The 14,152-nt window shown below is 44.3% G+C and overlaps 1 protein-coding gene across 5 annotated transcripts in view; it reads right to left on the bottom strand.

The window, feature by feature from the left end:
* The window catches only part of raraa (retinoic acid receptor, alpha a), a 138,522-nt gene that overhangs the window by 97,252 nt on the left and 27,118 nt on the right, over positions 1 to 14,152 (bottom strand). For 2 of the 5 annotated variants that reach the window (XM_040134312.1, XM_040134313.1), the window contains one exon: positions 2,228 to 2,349. The exons of 2 other annotated variants lie outside the window; for them this stretch is intronic. The gene's annotated coding sequence lies outside the window, so the exon portion shown is untranslated. Of the gene's footprint in view, positions 1 to 2,227; positions 2,350 to 6,414; positions 6,510 to 14,152 lie in introns of those variants that run through there. One more of the 5 variants, XM_040134315.1, reaches the window with a different exon arrangement.

Raw genomic sequence — 14,152 nt, 5'->3', positions numbered from 1 at the left:
ACTGTAACACACCTCCAGCGACAGAGCATATAGGGCCCTACTCTTCTGGATGGATGAGCACACAGCAGGATTGCACCTATATGGATTCAGATGGGGGTGTGATTTGAAGTTTGCTCATATCACAGAAATCTGGCTCAGCTAAACATGTAGGTTGCAGGGAGAAAATCTGAATGCCAACATACTATAGATACCTCACATTTATTCACAACCAGATTTCTCTCCCCCTCTTTTGCCTCCTCCCTGGAAGGAAGGGTGGCACTTCTCTTTGCTCATTTTAAGCATCAAAAGCAATTCAGAGACAGAGAGAAAGGCAGAGTATATGGAGTGACGGGGGTGAGTGTTCGCCTGTAGGTCAGTGGGTAAAGGAGGGAAAGAAGGCAGTTCTACTTCAGGCTGCTGTGTACTCAACAGATCAAACAGATATCATTTCACATATCAAACGCTAGCAAAGGTCCTTGGCAGAGTCAGCTAGACAGTGTACTTAACACTGATGCCACTTGCTCCCTGACAAGACACCTTTCCTTTCCTTCTGCTCAGAAGGCATGGTCAGAGGGATTTCTCCTCTGACTTTCCACACCATCTGATGACCCTAATTTGCTGCAGTTTACTGTTTGCTGGGGCCTAATTTGTCTTAATGGATCCTGACCTGTGGTACATGAGGAGAAGATTTCAATTAGTGAGACTCAGGATGTTGATGTTGTTTTTATTAATAGATACTCTAGCACATTCTAAAACACACAGGTCTTGGGGAACCAATTATTATCAGATTGAGGGGGAAAATCAATGGTAATTTTGTTTAAGCTCCCCTCCTGACAAAGATGTTGAATTTTACAAAGATTAGCCTTTAAGGTGTTACACCAGACAAAACAAACCATTGTACAGCATCTATAAACACTGCAGAACATTTCTAAGGGAAGACTGGTATAACTGGGCACACTGTGTAGCCAGGGTGCCTGGCAGCTGATGTTTTTTTCTTTTATGTTTTGTGTCCTGCGTAATCCAACATTATTAATCATACATCAACATTAATTAATATTAGTTTTTCTCTGACAAGGACATTTAATCTTGATAGTTTAGTGCGTCACAGCTCTGATCTATCGTGACCAGCACTGACACTGGGTGAAAGACCAGGTGAAAGACTTAGAAGTTACAACTACGAAAGCGAGATGTCGAATAAGTCAAGCATCTGGAATAAGTTCCAAATTTGTGAAGATGATTCCATAAAGCCGAGTGCCAGATATGCCAAAGGAAACTGGCATATCATAGATTTACGAGTTTGGCAAATCACTTGAAAGCTGTAACTAACAGCTGAGCCATCTTGCAACTGCTAGAATTCTCTTTTTCTATTATAGCTGATGTTAGTGCAAACGTTGAATGACAATTCTTGTCCTTGCTTCAAATATTCACAGGTAATCCTGATCAAAGCTTCAAAGCCCCAAAAAATATTATTCAGGCCCTATTATCCACTTTTGGGACAAATAAGGTAAAGACGTGAACATAAACTATAATGTCTAAGTAAAGTGTTAAAATACTGATCTAACTATCTTGTATTGCAGCAATGCCAGCCTTTCTCTGCTCAGCTGATCGCGAGACAAAGAGCAGAACTCATTTCCACCAGACACTCAAAGACAGATCCACTGAGAATATACACAGCACATGTGAGCTTGCATATAAGCATCACACATATTATGATAAAGAAAAAGACACAAAGCAATGAAACCCCACACAAAGAATTCAGTCACTGCAGACACATACACACATATCGCATCGGCTGCACACAGCCTTCAACCAAACCAGTGAAAGTACAGCAACTGCGAGCAGTGTGGTTGTACAGATCGTGTCCACTGTCAACACATACTGACATGGTAACCAGCACAGGGAAAACCACACATGTACACATTGCGGTCTCAGACAAAGCCCATTCAGCTGCTATAAATAAAGGAGGAACATGGCAATTGTTTTGTCTGGAAGTTCAATTAGCACAGCACCTAGAATATTCAAAGATAGAAGCGTTGGCAGTGGCGAGGAGACGTGAGCCAAAATGCTCCAGCCTGTGCCTGCTGTTTTAAAGATCAGTTTGAATCTTTGATGTGTTGTTGACTCAGTCGGCTTTGTTTTGATACATAAAAGTCAGTGTATCGCATTTACTACTGTTGCAGGGTGTGCGTATGATTTATAAAATGAGTTCAGTTCAGGATCTACTGCTGTGTATAGTGAGCGTGTCTACCTCTGTTAGTCGCCAGCAGCCCTGTGTGTTGCTGTTCAGACTGATTGAGTGGTGTGCTTTTCGGCCAACTGGGCTTCCGGCTGGTGGACTGCCCGCATCGATTGCTCGGACCGGCCCTTCTTCTGGCGCACAGTGAGAAAAATAGAGAGAGAGATGGAGGGAGGAGGAGAGTGGAGATGAATGGTATAAAAATAGCAGAGAGAGGAAGGTAAGGAGGGAGAGAGAGAGGAATGGAAGGGAGAGAAAACAGAAAAACATTAGCTTAAATGAAAGTTTATTAGCTGTATCAGTCAGTCAGTCTGGTGGGTTGGGGGTTTTGCCCCAGGCCCTCCATTCTTCCTCTCTATCTATTTATTTCCCCCTTCATCCACTCTTTCCGATTGCATGTATGTGTTTGTAAGGGGAGGGGCTGTGGGGGGGGGGGGCATGACAGGAAAACATTAGGTTGTTGGCGAGTTGCCTGTACACCAGCCAGTAATTGGCTTGGGTAATGGTCATGTCCAGACAAATGGTGTAGGCCCTAACCATGTTACGAGCTACCAACTGCTCCGCCTGTATTCACAGTATAAGAGCCAGCGCTGTTTGAATACCAAAAGGCTGCAGCATGTGTATGTGTTTGTGTACAAGGCGTACAAAACACGTGATTTACTGGGACACAACACCCCCCCCAAACTCACAACTGATGAGTTCTGCATGGCCTGTATGCCTGATTCATGACTCGCTGGTGTCCTGTGTGGAAGACTGCGCTGTGATAAGGAGGAAAAAGATGGCAGCACAGGCCCCGCTCACCTCAAGGGACAAACCGACATCTGCCGGTGTCCTCCAAACAAGTGAGAGAAAGGTGATGGGGAGGAAGAAAGAAAGAAAGAAAGAAAAAAAGAATTAAAGAGAGAGAGGAGGAGAGGAGGGAGATGACAAGCGAGAGGGAGTAAGAGGATAAGTTCCATTTTTCATCCGTCCCTCCCTCTGCTCTGCATCACTTCGCCTTCTGTCTGACAGCAAGCTGAGCCACTAATGTCCATTGTGTCTGGATGTGCTGCAAATGCACACGTGTGTGTGCATGTGTGCCAGCATATGTGTGTAATTGTCTGTTCTTCTGCTGATGTTATACGAGTGAGAATGAGACATACAGTATATGCACATATGCACAGCAGATATCCAAGCTCAATAACATGCATGCCTAGTGCATGTGTGTGCGATTGTGTGTGTGTCGTGGCAGCCCCTCAGCCATCCAGCTATCATCTCCCGCCAGACAGGCCCCACCAAGCCGACCCAGCTGGATAATGAGATCCATTATGATTTACGTGCCAAGAGGACAGCCAGACAGAACAAAGACATGTACACACACACACACACACACACACACACACACACACACACACACACACAGCTGTGTGTACATGTCAGATTGTGTGTATGCACTTGGGCTCCCTATCTCTTACTGTATGTGCTGATGTGTGCTGCCCCTGTTTCATATTTCAGTTTTTTTTTCCATCAGTTTTTTTCAGTTTGTGTGTGTGTGTGTGTGTGTGTGTGTGTGTGTGTGTGTGTGTGTGTGTGTGTGTGTGTGTGTGTGTGTGTGTGTGTGTGTGTGTGTGTGTGTGTGTGTGTTAGCTATGTTAATTGCCTATAGGGCATCCTGCAGTGGGTCGTCTTTCTGTTTGCAACTCGAGAACTCGGACCATTTCTGTTTCTCCATCATTCTCCCTCAGTCACACACACTTTCTTTTTTCCTCTGCCTCTCTCCTGAAAAAGCAAAAAAAAAGCGACCTCCCTCAGTCTCTACCCCTTTCTCTCTCGCTCTCTCTCTCTCAAACACACACACACACACACACACACACACACACACACACACACACACACACACACACACACACACACACACACACACACACACACTCTTCCTTGCAGGCAGAAAGCAAAAGGTGAAGATTACAAATATGTGTGCTGCATCAAAAATGGAGACCACACAACCTCATCCTGATTGATCAGTAACTCTGCAGCGCACAGGAGTTAGCCAGGGTTTTGTTTCCAAGGTGTGTGTGTGTGTGTGTGTGTGTGTGTGTGTGTGTGTGTGTGTGTGTGTGTGTGTGTATCCAGGGTATTTGTGTGCTGGGATTTGTTAGTGCAGAGCTGAAGTAGCGGTCAAACACATTTTTGAAAAGGAGCAGGCTATTGCTTCATTTCACTTTCTGGAAATGAGGGTGGGGATGGTGTGTCAGCTGAGAGGAGGAGTGGATCGGTCAGGACAGTTCAGGGCAGGTAGGAGCTATGGGTGTCAAGTTCACTTTTATAAACAACCAATGGTTTTATAGTCATGGCTGGTACATTCATGGTTGTATGCTAGGAGCAACTTTCTCACGAAGGACGCTGTGCAGACATTCATATTATTATTTGAAGCAGGGGAATGTTGTTACGACACATGGGATAAACAAAACAGTAAAATATGTCCTAATGTGAGCTGTAACAAATGATTTTGAGTGATTTTAAAGGACTGCAAGTACTGATTTTCTGTGGGGTTTTTTTCTTATTATTTCAGTTATTCTCTGTGTCCCTTCTGTCATTATGGCTACCACTCTTTACACTAATGAACAGGTCCATTTCTGTTTTTCAAAAAAAAAAAAAAAAAAAAGGAAAAATCTGCTTCTGCAAAAGAAAATGTGAAACATCAGTTGAATTGTTCCAAGGAAAGACCTTTTAACAGATTCCACGTAATCATAAATGATTCTAATCTATTCTCTATGAGTGTTTCATGTATGAAACACTCACACACACACACACACACACACACACACACACACACACACACACACACACACACACACACACACACACACACACGTACAAAGTAGCCCTGCCCACTCTGTCTGAGTGCAGGACATAGAAAACAATGACGGGATTCTCTGCTGTTCCTGCTTTATGCTTCATTTATTCAAGTGCCGCCAGCTCAATTAGAGGCCTAAATGCCAAGATTCAGACTGGGGAGAGATGAAGAGAGATTAAAAGAGAAAGAGACAGAAAGAGGGACAATGAGGACAGTAGGCAGAGGCTGGAAGGAGGAGAGAAGAGTGAACAAGACAAGTAGGCCATAAGGAAGGAATGGGGAATAAAGACTATACATAGATCTCCTAAAGGAAATGGGAAATGACGGGAAAGAACAGGTGAATATGTGAAACGAGCGATGAGATGCAAAACCAACGAGAAAGATAAAAGATATGAAGGTAGTAGCACAAGAACGGTAGATTCAGCAGAGGAAAGAGTTATACAAGCAGAGACCGAGAGATTAATGCCACCCAGAGACACAACCAGGACTATCATGACCTCCTTGATCTGCCTGCCATTGCTTTGCCTTTGTATACACAAATATATGCACATACACAAACACATAAACACATACACAGTCCCCTGTGGTATGTATTCCCATCATCAAATGTGATCAGAGCTACTATCCGCAAACCAATATTCACTCAACTGTGATAACCCCTGTGGGTTACACACCTCCACAGACACACACGATGTGCGACACTTTTCTACAACTGAATACTGAGCCTTTTGACCACAACATGTACACAGAGGATGAGCACCCTTGGTAGCCGAGAAGAATATGACATGCCTGGTTAAATTAATAGGTCAAATAAATTAAGTAAACATCAAAGTGAATGAGCCTTCAGATGAATGGTGTAGCGGCTCAGAGGCTGAGCTCTAGGGGGTTGTCTTTAAGAAAATGAGGAGCACTAGAATAATGTATTATTTAATTCAAAGGATAATTTCAGTTTATTACAGCTTTGGTCTTCTTTCTATAGTTTCGGCTGCGATTTCTATGGGTAATAATAACCTTGTACTCTCCAAGTTAATTGTTGAGATCTGGGGACACAGCCACATCACTAACAAGAAATCAGACAAGGCGATAAACACAAGCAGTCAGGTGATTATAAGGCTTTATATAGTAAAATTAATACCTAAGTTGTCCTTTACAAACACCCACTGCGGTTTTGGCTTCTTAACAACTCTCATCTGTCTGCTTGTTTATTGCGCCAGCTGACTTGTTGCATTGCATTGTTTCCGTGTTCTTACATCACCACAATAACTTTGGTGAGTACGGTGTTATTGTAACTCAGAGAAAAGAAGTACAAATCTATGAAAATAAGGCCCTAGTTGTAATAAATAGAAATTACCTTTTAACTTACCTGTAATTTAAGTCAATTTTCTAGAAGATGGAGGTCCCTTAAAGACAACATTCACAAATGAGGCCTTTGGTCTTAAATGGATCTGCTCTGGAGTCTGGACATGAAAAAAAAGTTTGGGATTACCTAGCCAGGCAAAGCTTATGCATGCACACATTCAAGATTAGTATTGTAATGGCTTATTTTATTTAATGTCAGAGTGACATACTGCCAAAAAGAAAACTTAAGCCATACAATGGCAGTAAAGAGTCCATTTATAGTTTGGGTGGGCCCTGCTGCAACTGCACTTCGTACCATGCAGATATTATCACCATTCTTTGTGCATTTACAGGAAAATTTTTGTGGTTGCAATAAAATCCCCATGAATGTAGACAAAGTGTTCATCTTCTCCATGGTTAGCCACTCTCTGAACTGTTTGGATTTTTAGTTTGTTATGTGTGTAGTCTGTGTGGGAGCTGAACCCACAACCCCACTGTTGTGGAAACCCCCACACGCCAACCAACTCGGCAATCACCACCAAGCACCAGTTTCCGAACCTAAGTCGCTTGCTGTAACCCAAACAATTCCCTCTAATTGAGCAACAACAAAACAACACTGTGTCTCAGATCTTGCTCTGACAAAAACCTAACATCAATATTTCTCCAACAAAGCAAATCGTGTGAGCACCCCCTCACCGCATCTCAATCCTCCTTAACAAAACAGCTCCTCACTCACTGTGATGCCAACCCTAATCACTTCCCTCAGCACCAGGTGGTTCTCATTGACTGGGGCCCGGCTCCTCCACTCAGCAGGATGCTTCACCAGAGGAAATTGGCCCGTCTACATGCATTTATTGCTCGTGAGCTCTATCGAACGGAGCCGTGCGGGCCCTCCAATGCCGGCGTTGGCCTTTGTTCAGACTCTTTGAGTGGCTTGGTGCGCTGTACAGAAACAGCTGCTGTACCGTGCACTGCACCATCCAAAGAAACAATTACACACCCTTTTCCTATTACTCCCCACCATTAACCACCATTGTGTGGAATTAGTGGCAGTGTATGGAATAAGTGGATTCTAATTCATGCCCTCTTTTCATGGGCCCCGGCTGCTGCAGTGGCTTTCCTCTGCTAATGAAGAGGATGAAAGAGAAGTGTTAATCAAACTGAGCATCTCATCTGTGGTAATAAGGAGCAGAGACGAGGCCTTGGAGTGGCTCCCTAGTGATGTGTGTGTGTGTGTGTGTGTGTGTGTGTGTGTGTGTGTGTGTGTGTGTGTGTGTGTGTGTGTGTGTGTGTGTGTGTGTGTGTGTGTGTGTGGAAAAGGAAGTGTCTTTGTATGTATCTGTTGTGCTATTCTCTTACTGAATTTAATACTCCATAAACTGATTGTCAGTCAAACAAAAAATTAATAAAATAGGAATACCGGAAGTAGTGTTTGTGCCTGCGCCTTGTTTTCTAATTGCTTAGCCTCATAAGGATGAATGCCCCACTACGGGTCAATCCCTCTCTGCTAGCAGCCTTTCATCCCTCCCAGGCTCCCTCATCTTGGACCACAGTGCTAACCAGCAGGGTCTGATTAGATTTAAATGTCAAGAGAGATAGGACAATACAGTTATCTTCCAAATTATAGCCCATTAAAAGGCCTAAGCAGTGTGCCTCCCTCTTCAACTAACTAATCACCAACCAGATTAATCATCTCACATACTGGGGCATAATTTTGGGGGGCTGTGGTTTCCCTTGCTTCTCCCTTTCTTTGGATGTCTGTGTGTGTGTGCATATCACACCATGTACAAGGGCATCCAGGAGTGTCTATAATGTATGATCTATGTGTGTGCATGCTGTGTGTGTCACTCTGGAGGGAGCTGGGTTCAGCGCCCCAGGCCTCTGCCCCATTAAAGGGAAAGAGAGAGAGAAAGATAGTGTGTGAGAGGGAGAGATAGGAGAGTGGTTTCTCATTTAGACAACAGGAATGGCAGGCTGTGTTCCACCTGCAGCCAACCAACGGACGCATAGACTGACAGACAGTGGGATGAGGACTTGGCCCCCCATCTGCTTCCTCCTAATACACCGACTGTCGTCAGTTTGTCATAGGGAGCCACATGCCAAAATAGTGGAGTCTCCCTCTTCTGGTCTGTTATTCTACATAATTTTTTTAATTCTTCTTCTCCTGCTTCTGTCCCATATTTCATCCTTCATTTTTACTTCCTTCTATTCTCCCTCCATTCTTTGTTCTTTAATTCATTCGCCCTTCCTCACTTCCCCTCATTCATCTATAAGGAAACCTATCGCTGATCTAGCATGCATTACAGTTTTCATCCTATCATCGTAGGGATGGTGATGGTGGGAGGGGTGGGGGGTGTCTTATGGAGGAATGACGAAACTAGAAATATAGGACTCATATCTCAAGGTGGTTTCCTTCATATCCTTGTCTGCCCTGGCTGCTTTGCCTCTTTCCGCATCTCCATTTCCTGCCCTGCCCACCTTTCAGTATTCATCCTCTCTTCTTCTCTATGTTGGATCCTCTCCTCCATGGTGTTTTTCATATTTCCCCCCTCTTTGTTCCTCTTTCATCTGATCCTTTGTCTGTTCTTCAATCTCTCCTTCTACTTCATCTCTCCTTTCTCCCCTTTTATCTGTCTATTTGACCTCCCACTCCTCCATCAGCCACTTACTGGGCTCTGAAGTCAAACTTCCAATGGCAATTTATGCACAGGAGCCTGGGCAATGTGCATTAGGGCCCCCACCATACAGTAACACATTATGGATCGCACTATATATAGCTGCCGTACGTCCTGTAAAAGCTTTTCATTACATCCAGACATTGTTCGATCAATATAAGCCCCATGCTAAATCTAATTACCAAAACGACCAAGGCTAAAAAATATCTATGTATATGGATGGTTAGGGAAGCACAGACAGCCAGTGTTTTGACCAAAGACGTTTTCAAGAGGATGCTTACCAAAATAAATAGCCCATTTTAAGTACAAGGCACAAGAGCTAATTGGGATGTTGAGATCATGAGATAGAAAAATGGAGGGCTGGATGAGGAGGAGAAGTGGTTCATGGATAATAGAGGAGGAAAATACACAAGGTTTAAACACTCTTGTAATAATGTTCATGCACAGAGGCAGAGACATACTGTCCTGCTCTGAGCAACTGTATACACACACAAATGTAAAGTAGCAGTACAAACACACATTATGATGCCATTGGGCCTCAGCTGAAGCTCCATGGGAGCCACTGGTCTGAGGTAGGCACACAGCAGTCCTTCATATGAGCTGCTGCTCTAGGAAGACCGGAGGGAAAAACTAGAACGAAAGGGGGAGCGAAAAGGACAGAGAGAGAGAGAGAGAGAGAGAGAGAGAGAGAGAGAGAGAGAGAGAGAGAATAGGAGGAGCCCAGGGTGTCATTTCTCTCTCTGTCAGCTCCCTGCCTCCCCCATCCTCCCTTCCTCCCCCATCAACCCTTGAGATGTGGATGCTTCGTGGGGACAATTACCGACTGACACTTCATCATGGGCTGCGCGACAGGCGCTGACGGCCCTCGTCCAAACAAATGGTGCTGGGGTCGAGGTTGCGGGCCTGCCTTCGAGTCTGCCTGCCTATAGCCCCGCTGCACGGCCCTGCACTGCATTAGCAAGCTGCACCCACACACCCACACACCCACACACCCACACACACACAAACACACACACACACACACAAAGCTACATTAAAAGAGACTCCTCTCTACCAACCACCTCTTTCTTTCAAGAAAAATACATTTATCTGCAGTGGGGGGTTCGTGGGTTTGGGGTATGGGTGGGGGTCTTCGATAGAATCGATGGTGGGTGGGAGTGCTACAGTACTGTCAAACCCCATCCCCCTTAGGTAAGGGAGAGCTCTTCATTTTTGTGAGGCAACTAGGACTCACGCACACATACATACACAAAAATACTCCTCAACCCTCCACACATAAAACTAATTAGATAATGGGGTTAAACAGCAGCTTAAAAGAGCCAACAAGGCTTAAATGTGAGCAATCAGCACAGTGACACCAGAATGCATCAGACATTAAATGCTTGACTAACACTGAAACAACACTTGGTAAAAAGCTTGCCAGTCTCTGAACAGACTCAGTAGTGTGCATTTAGGATAGAGAGGAGGAGTGAGACAGACAGACAGAGAAGAAAGAGAGACCAAGAGAGCATAAACAATGAAACATTTATCAAAAGAAGGAGTACAGCGTCTTTTGCGCTGCACAGGCAGACTGCTAATGCAGGTAGCATTGTTGTTGTGGTATCTTGAGCTGCCACTGCTAGCAGACGATGAGCTACTGTGCTTGAGGTTTGTGAAAACTTACAAACAACCTGTTCCCTCTTGGCACTATACTTTGTGGATGCCCTCTATCCTCAAGGAAACTCAGTTTGCCTTCTTCTCTTTTCTCATTGTTATGCGATTTTCTCTCTGCGTTTATTATCACATTCTTTTCATTCATACACCTGATGTTTCCCCTTTTGGCAGTCCCCCGTGATAAATGTGTTTATAGCCTCCCTCACGTCTACAAACGCCTGCACAAGCCGCTGTCTAAGATAAATAAAAGGAGAGGGGGTGAGGGCTGGGAGGGGTTGGGGGGGGGTTAAAAATGAAGGCAGGAGAGAAAAAACACAGAGCAAAAGCCATATGTCATGTTGGAAAGGCCCTTGAGAACGCTTTCAATCTTTCCGTCAATATTTGGCGTGCAGGCCTGTATATGCCATCATTAAAAAGAGGACACTTCCCTATTTATTTATCATAAGGACACATGGCTGACAGCTTCCTGTAAACAAGTCGTGTGTTTATATATGTGCATGAGCATGTGTGTGTACGTACATTCACTGTAGCTTTCATAATACACACTCCCAAATGCAGGGTTCTCTGTACTTTACCTATTGAAATGGATGGCTGTAGCTCAGTAATGTGGGGAACAATTGATGGAGTTGGCCAGTGTGCTTTCTGATATTGGCTGTTAGGGCTCATCACTGTACACAGTTGAATTCAGTTGAACTACTTTTTCCACATTAAGAGAACTGAAGAGGACTTAATGCAGGAGGTGAGTGGGAACAAATGAGGTGGCATTCAGTGTGTCAAGATGTTTTCAATTCTTTATCACATCCAAGATAACAAATGCTTGAACAGCGAATGCATCATTCTCATGATGTGACCTTGTAGCAAAAAGGTCAAAAGACAAGGAGTTGGTAAGGAATGAAGGGTTTGTCTTTTTTTTCTATTAAGTCTCAGCTACGTTTTTCTATTTTGTAAAGTTTTCAGAGCGCTGACGTACTTTGTTCAACTGTCAAAAAACAACTCTAAAAGAAGCTGACAACTGCATTTGATCGCCAGTATAAGGTATACCGCTTTCCATCCACTGACTTTGTGGCCTTCATCAGCACCAAAGGTTAGTCGGTTTGCTCACAGATAAGCTAAAGCTAAACGACTGTTGGCCAAAAGCCGATTCCAGTTTGGCTTTCAGTCAATCAATAGCACACATAACTTCAAAATTTTTAGAGAGAAAAAGAATCCGTTGTATTTATGAAGTGTAGAGGAAAAAGAAAAATCCCCTGTTACTATTCATTCTATTTATCAAGAAAACATTACATAGGGACTTTTACTTGTCGTGGAGGATGTTTGTGTATGTCGGGCTGGTCAAGTGAGAGCAGGTGAGTGTGTTTGCATGCGTATGTGTATGTGTATCCAGGCCAGCTGACCCACAGAGAAAGACAAATGGCTATAGCAGGGGGCCATGCTTGACATTTAGGTTTCATGGGGTAATGGACGTTGACCTGTCGGGTCAGGCCTGCCAGCGAGGCAGCAAAGAGGCCCATTCCTGTAACTAGACACTAGCAAAACAGTGGTGGACACACACACACACACACACACATAATCACTCACTCAGTAGAAAGGAAGACAGAGGGGCATCAGACATCCCACAGGTTGGACCACATAGGTGGGGTGTCATTATAGAGAAGAGACAGATGTTTCTGGTATGTGGTTTTGAGTGTCAGGATTGTCAGGTATTGGCAAAATTATAGCCAGGTCACGTGTGTGCATACATTTCTAACATTTCTGTTTACATTTTCCATACCTGTATAGGCGCACATTGGTTTCTACAGCCATGGCAACAGCTTTACTATAGGACAGACGAAGCAGAACAGTGGTAGCTGCTCTTGTTAAGAGAGTGGCCTGTGTTCACCCACAACACAGCAACAGAAGGCTACTTTATATACCGTATGTGACAGCTTTGTGGTAATAATGGAGCCCGGGACCCTGCTAGTGGAAGTGGCATGCTCAGTCAAGTGAGACTTTTCCTAAGAGATCGCACATACACAGACACACGCACACGCATGCACACACACCAAGCAGCCTCCTTCATGCCTAATGAGACCACTGGGAGAGTGGAGAGCAGGAGGCAGGGAAAGGGAGCTGAGTAGAGAAGGGACGGGAAATAAAGGAATAGCTAGGGAAAAGGATAGGAACAGCAAGAGGGGAGTAAGAAAAAGACAAATACACAGAGAGAGTAAAAGTAGCAAGGAGACCAACTGCTCCAACTTTCAGGGTTTGGGATTGGAGAAAGGGGAGGGAGGATGGAAGGGACAGAAAAGGAGTGATGACCTGGATTGCTGTCAAAAAAGCAAGAGGAAGATGGAAAAAGAGGAATGAGAGTGAGAAAGAGAAAGAGAGAGGGAGTTGAGGTACACCTCTAGGCTTAGCAGCGGGTGGTTATGCAATGTACACAACACAGGAGTGCAGGTGGGATCAAAGACATGGGGTGCATACATAACTAAATCTGACACTGTAGTGCAACAAGAGACAATGAGCAGGGACGGAAAAAAAAGAGGCAAAAAAAACTGAAATATACAGAGAACAGACACCCCCTCGGGATGAAGGAGAGAGAAAGAGTACATTGAGTACTGGGCACACATCATCTTTAAGCAACAATACTGGAGGAGAGAGGTAATGACAGAGAAAAATAAGCTAACAAATATATATATATATATATATATATATATACACAGTGTCAACAGGTTTTGGGTTGACTCCTGTGTGTGTGTGTGTGTGTGTGTGTGTGTGCGTGCGTGTGTGTGTGTGCCAAAACTGCTCTACCTCCGCCTCTGGCACTACATCATCACCTGCTAGTTCAGGCAGGTGCACATTGCAGGTTTGGGGAAGGGGGTAATTGAGTAAATAACTCGTAGTCCAAAATGGGAAAAGCCTTAAATGTCCAGTGACAAGGAACACAGACAGACAGACACAGCTGAGCCTTTGGTTTTGCTTCCAGGGAAAGTGGGGCATGAATTATTAACAGGCGCTCAGTCTAATAAAGTGAAGATGGGCCACTTGGCTCCATGCTTATAAGAGCAGACAACCACACTTGTGTGGACTATGGTGCTCAGGCCCCACAGCAGGTTACAGTGTCAACAAGCAACATGTCACCTATACCACTGCTCTGAATACCGCTCTGGTTGTAGTAGTGCCAGGTTGTGGGTTGATTTTTGGATTCACTGCACAGCACTGTCTCTCTCCTGTTCATACTATGCTCAGTGACAATGTCAATTTCTGCATTTAATGGACTTTAGTGAAGTACTGATCAAATAAAGACCTTTTTTTCACTTTTTTTCTGATTGAGTAATGCACCACATAGGAAACATAGCATGTGCAGAGTCGGAAAAGATAAGTTCAAAAATGCACTTCTGCTCCTGGACTGCCAGAGGCCTGCCAGAGATGAAGCCCCCTTTCTCTTAGAAGTCC

Source organism: Xiphias gladius, chromosome 9, assembly GCF_016859285.1.
Source record: "Xiphias gladius isolate SHS-SW01 ecotype Sanya breed wild chromosome 9, ASM1685928v1, whole genome shotgun sequence".
Taxonomy (NCBI): Eukaryota; Metazoa; Chordata; class Actinopteri; order Istiophoriformes; family Xiphiidae; genus Xiphias; species Xiphias gladius.
This window is presented reverse-complemented; position numbering and strand designations above follow the sequence as displayed.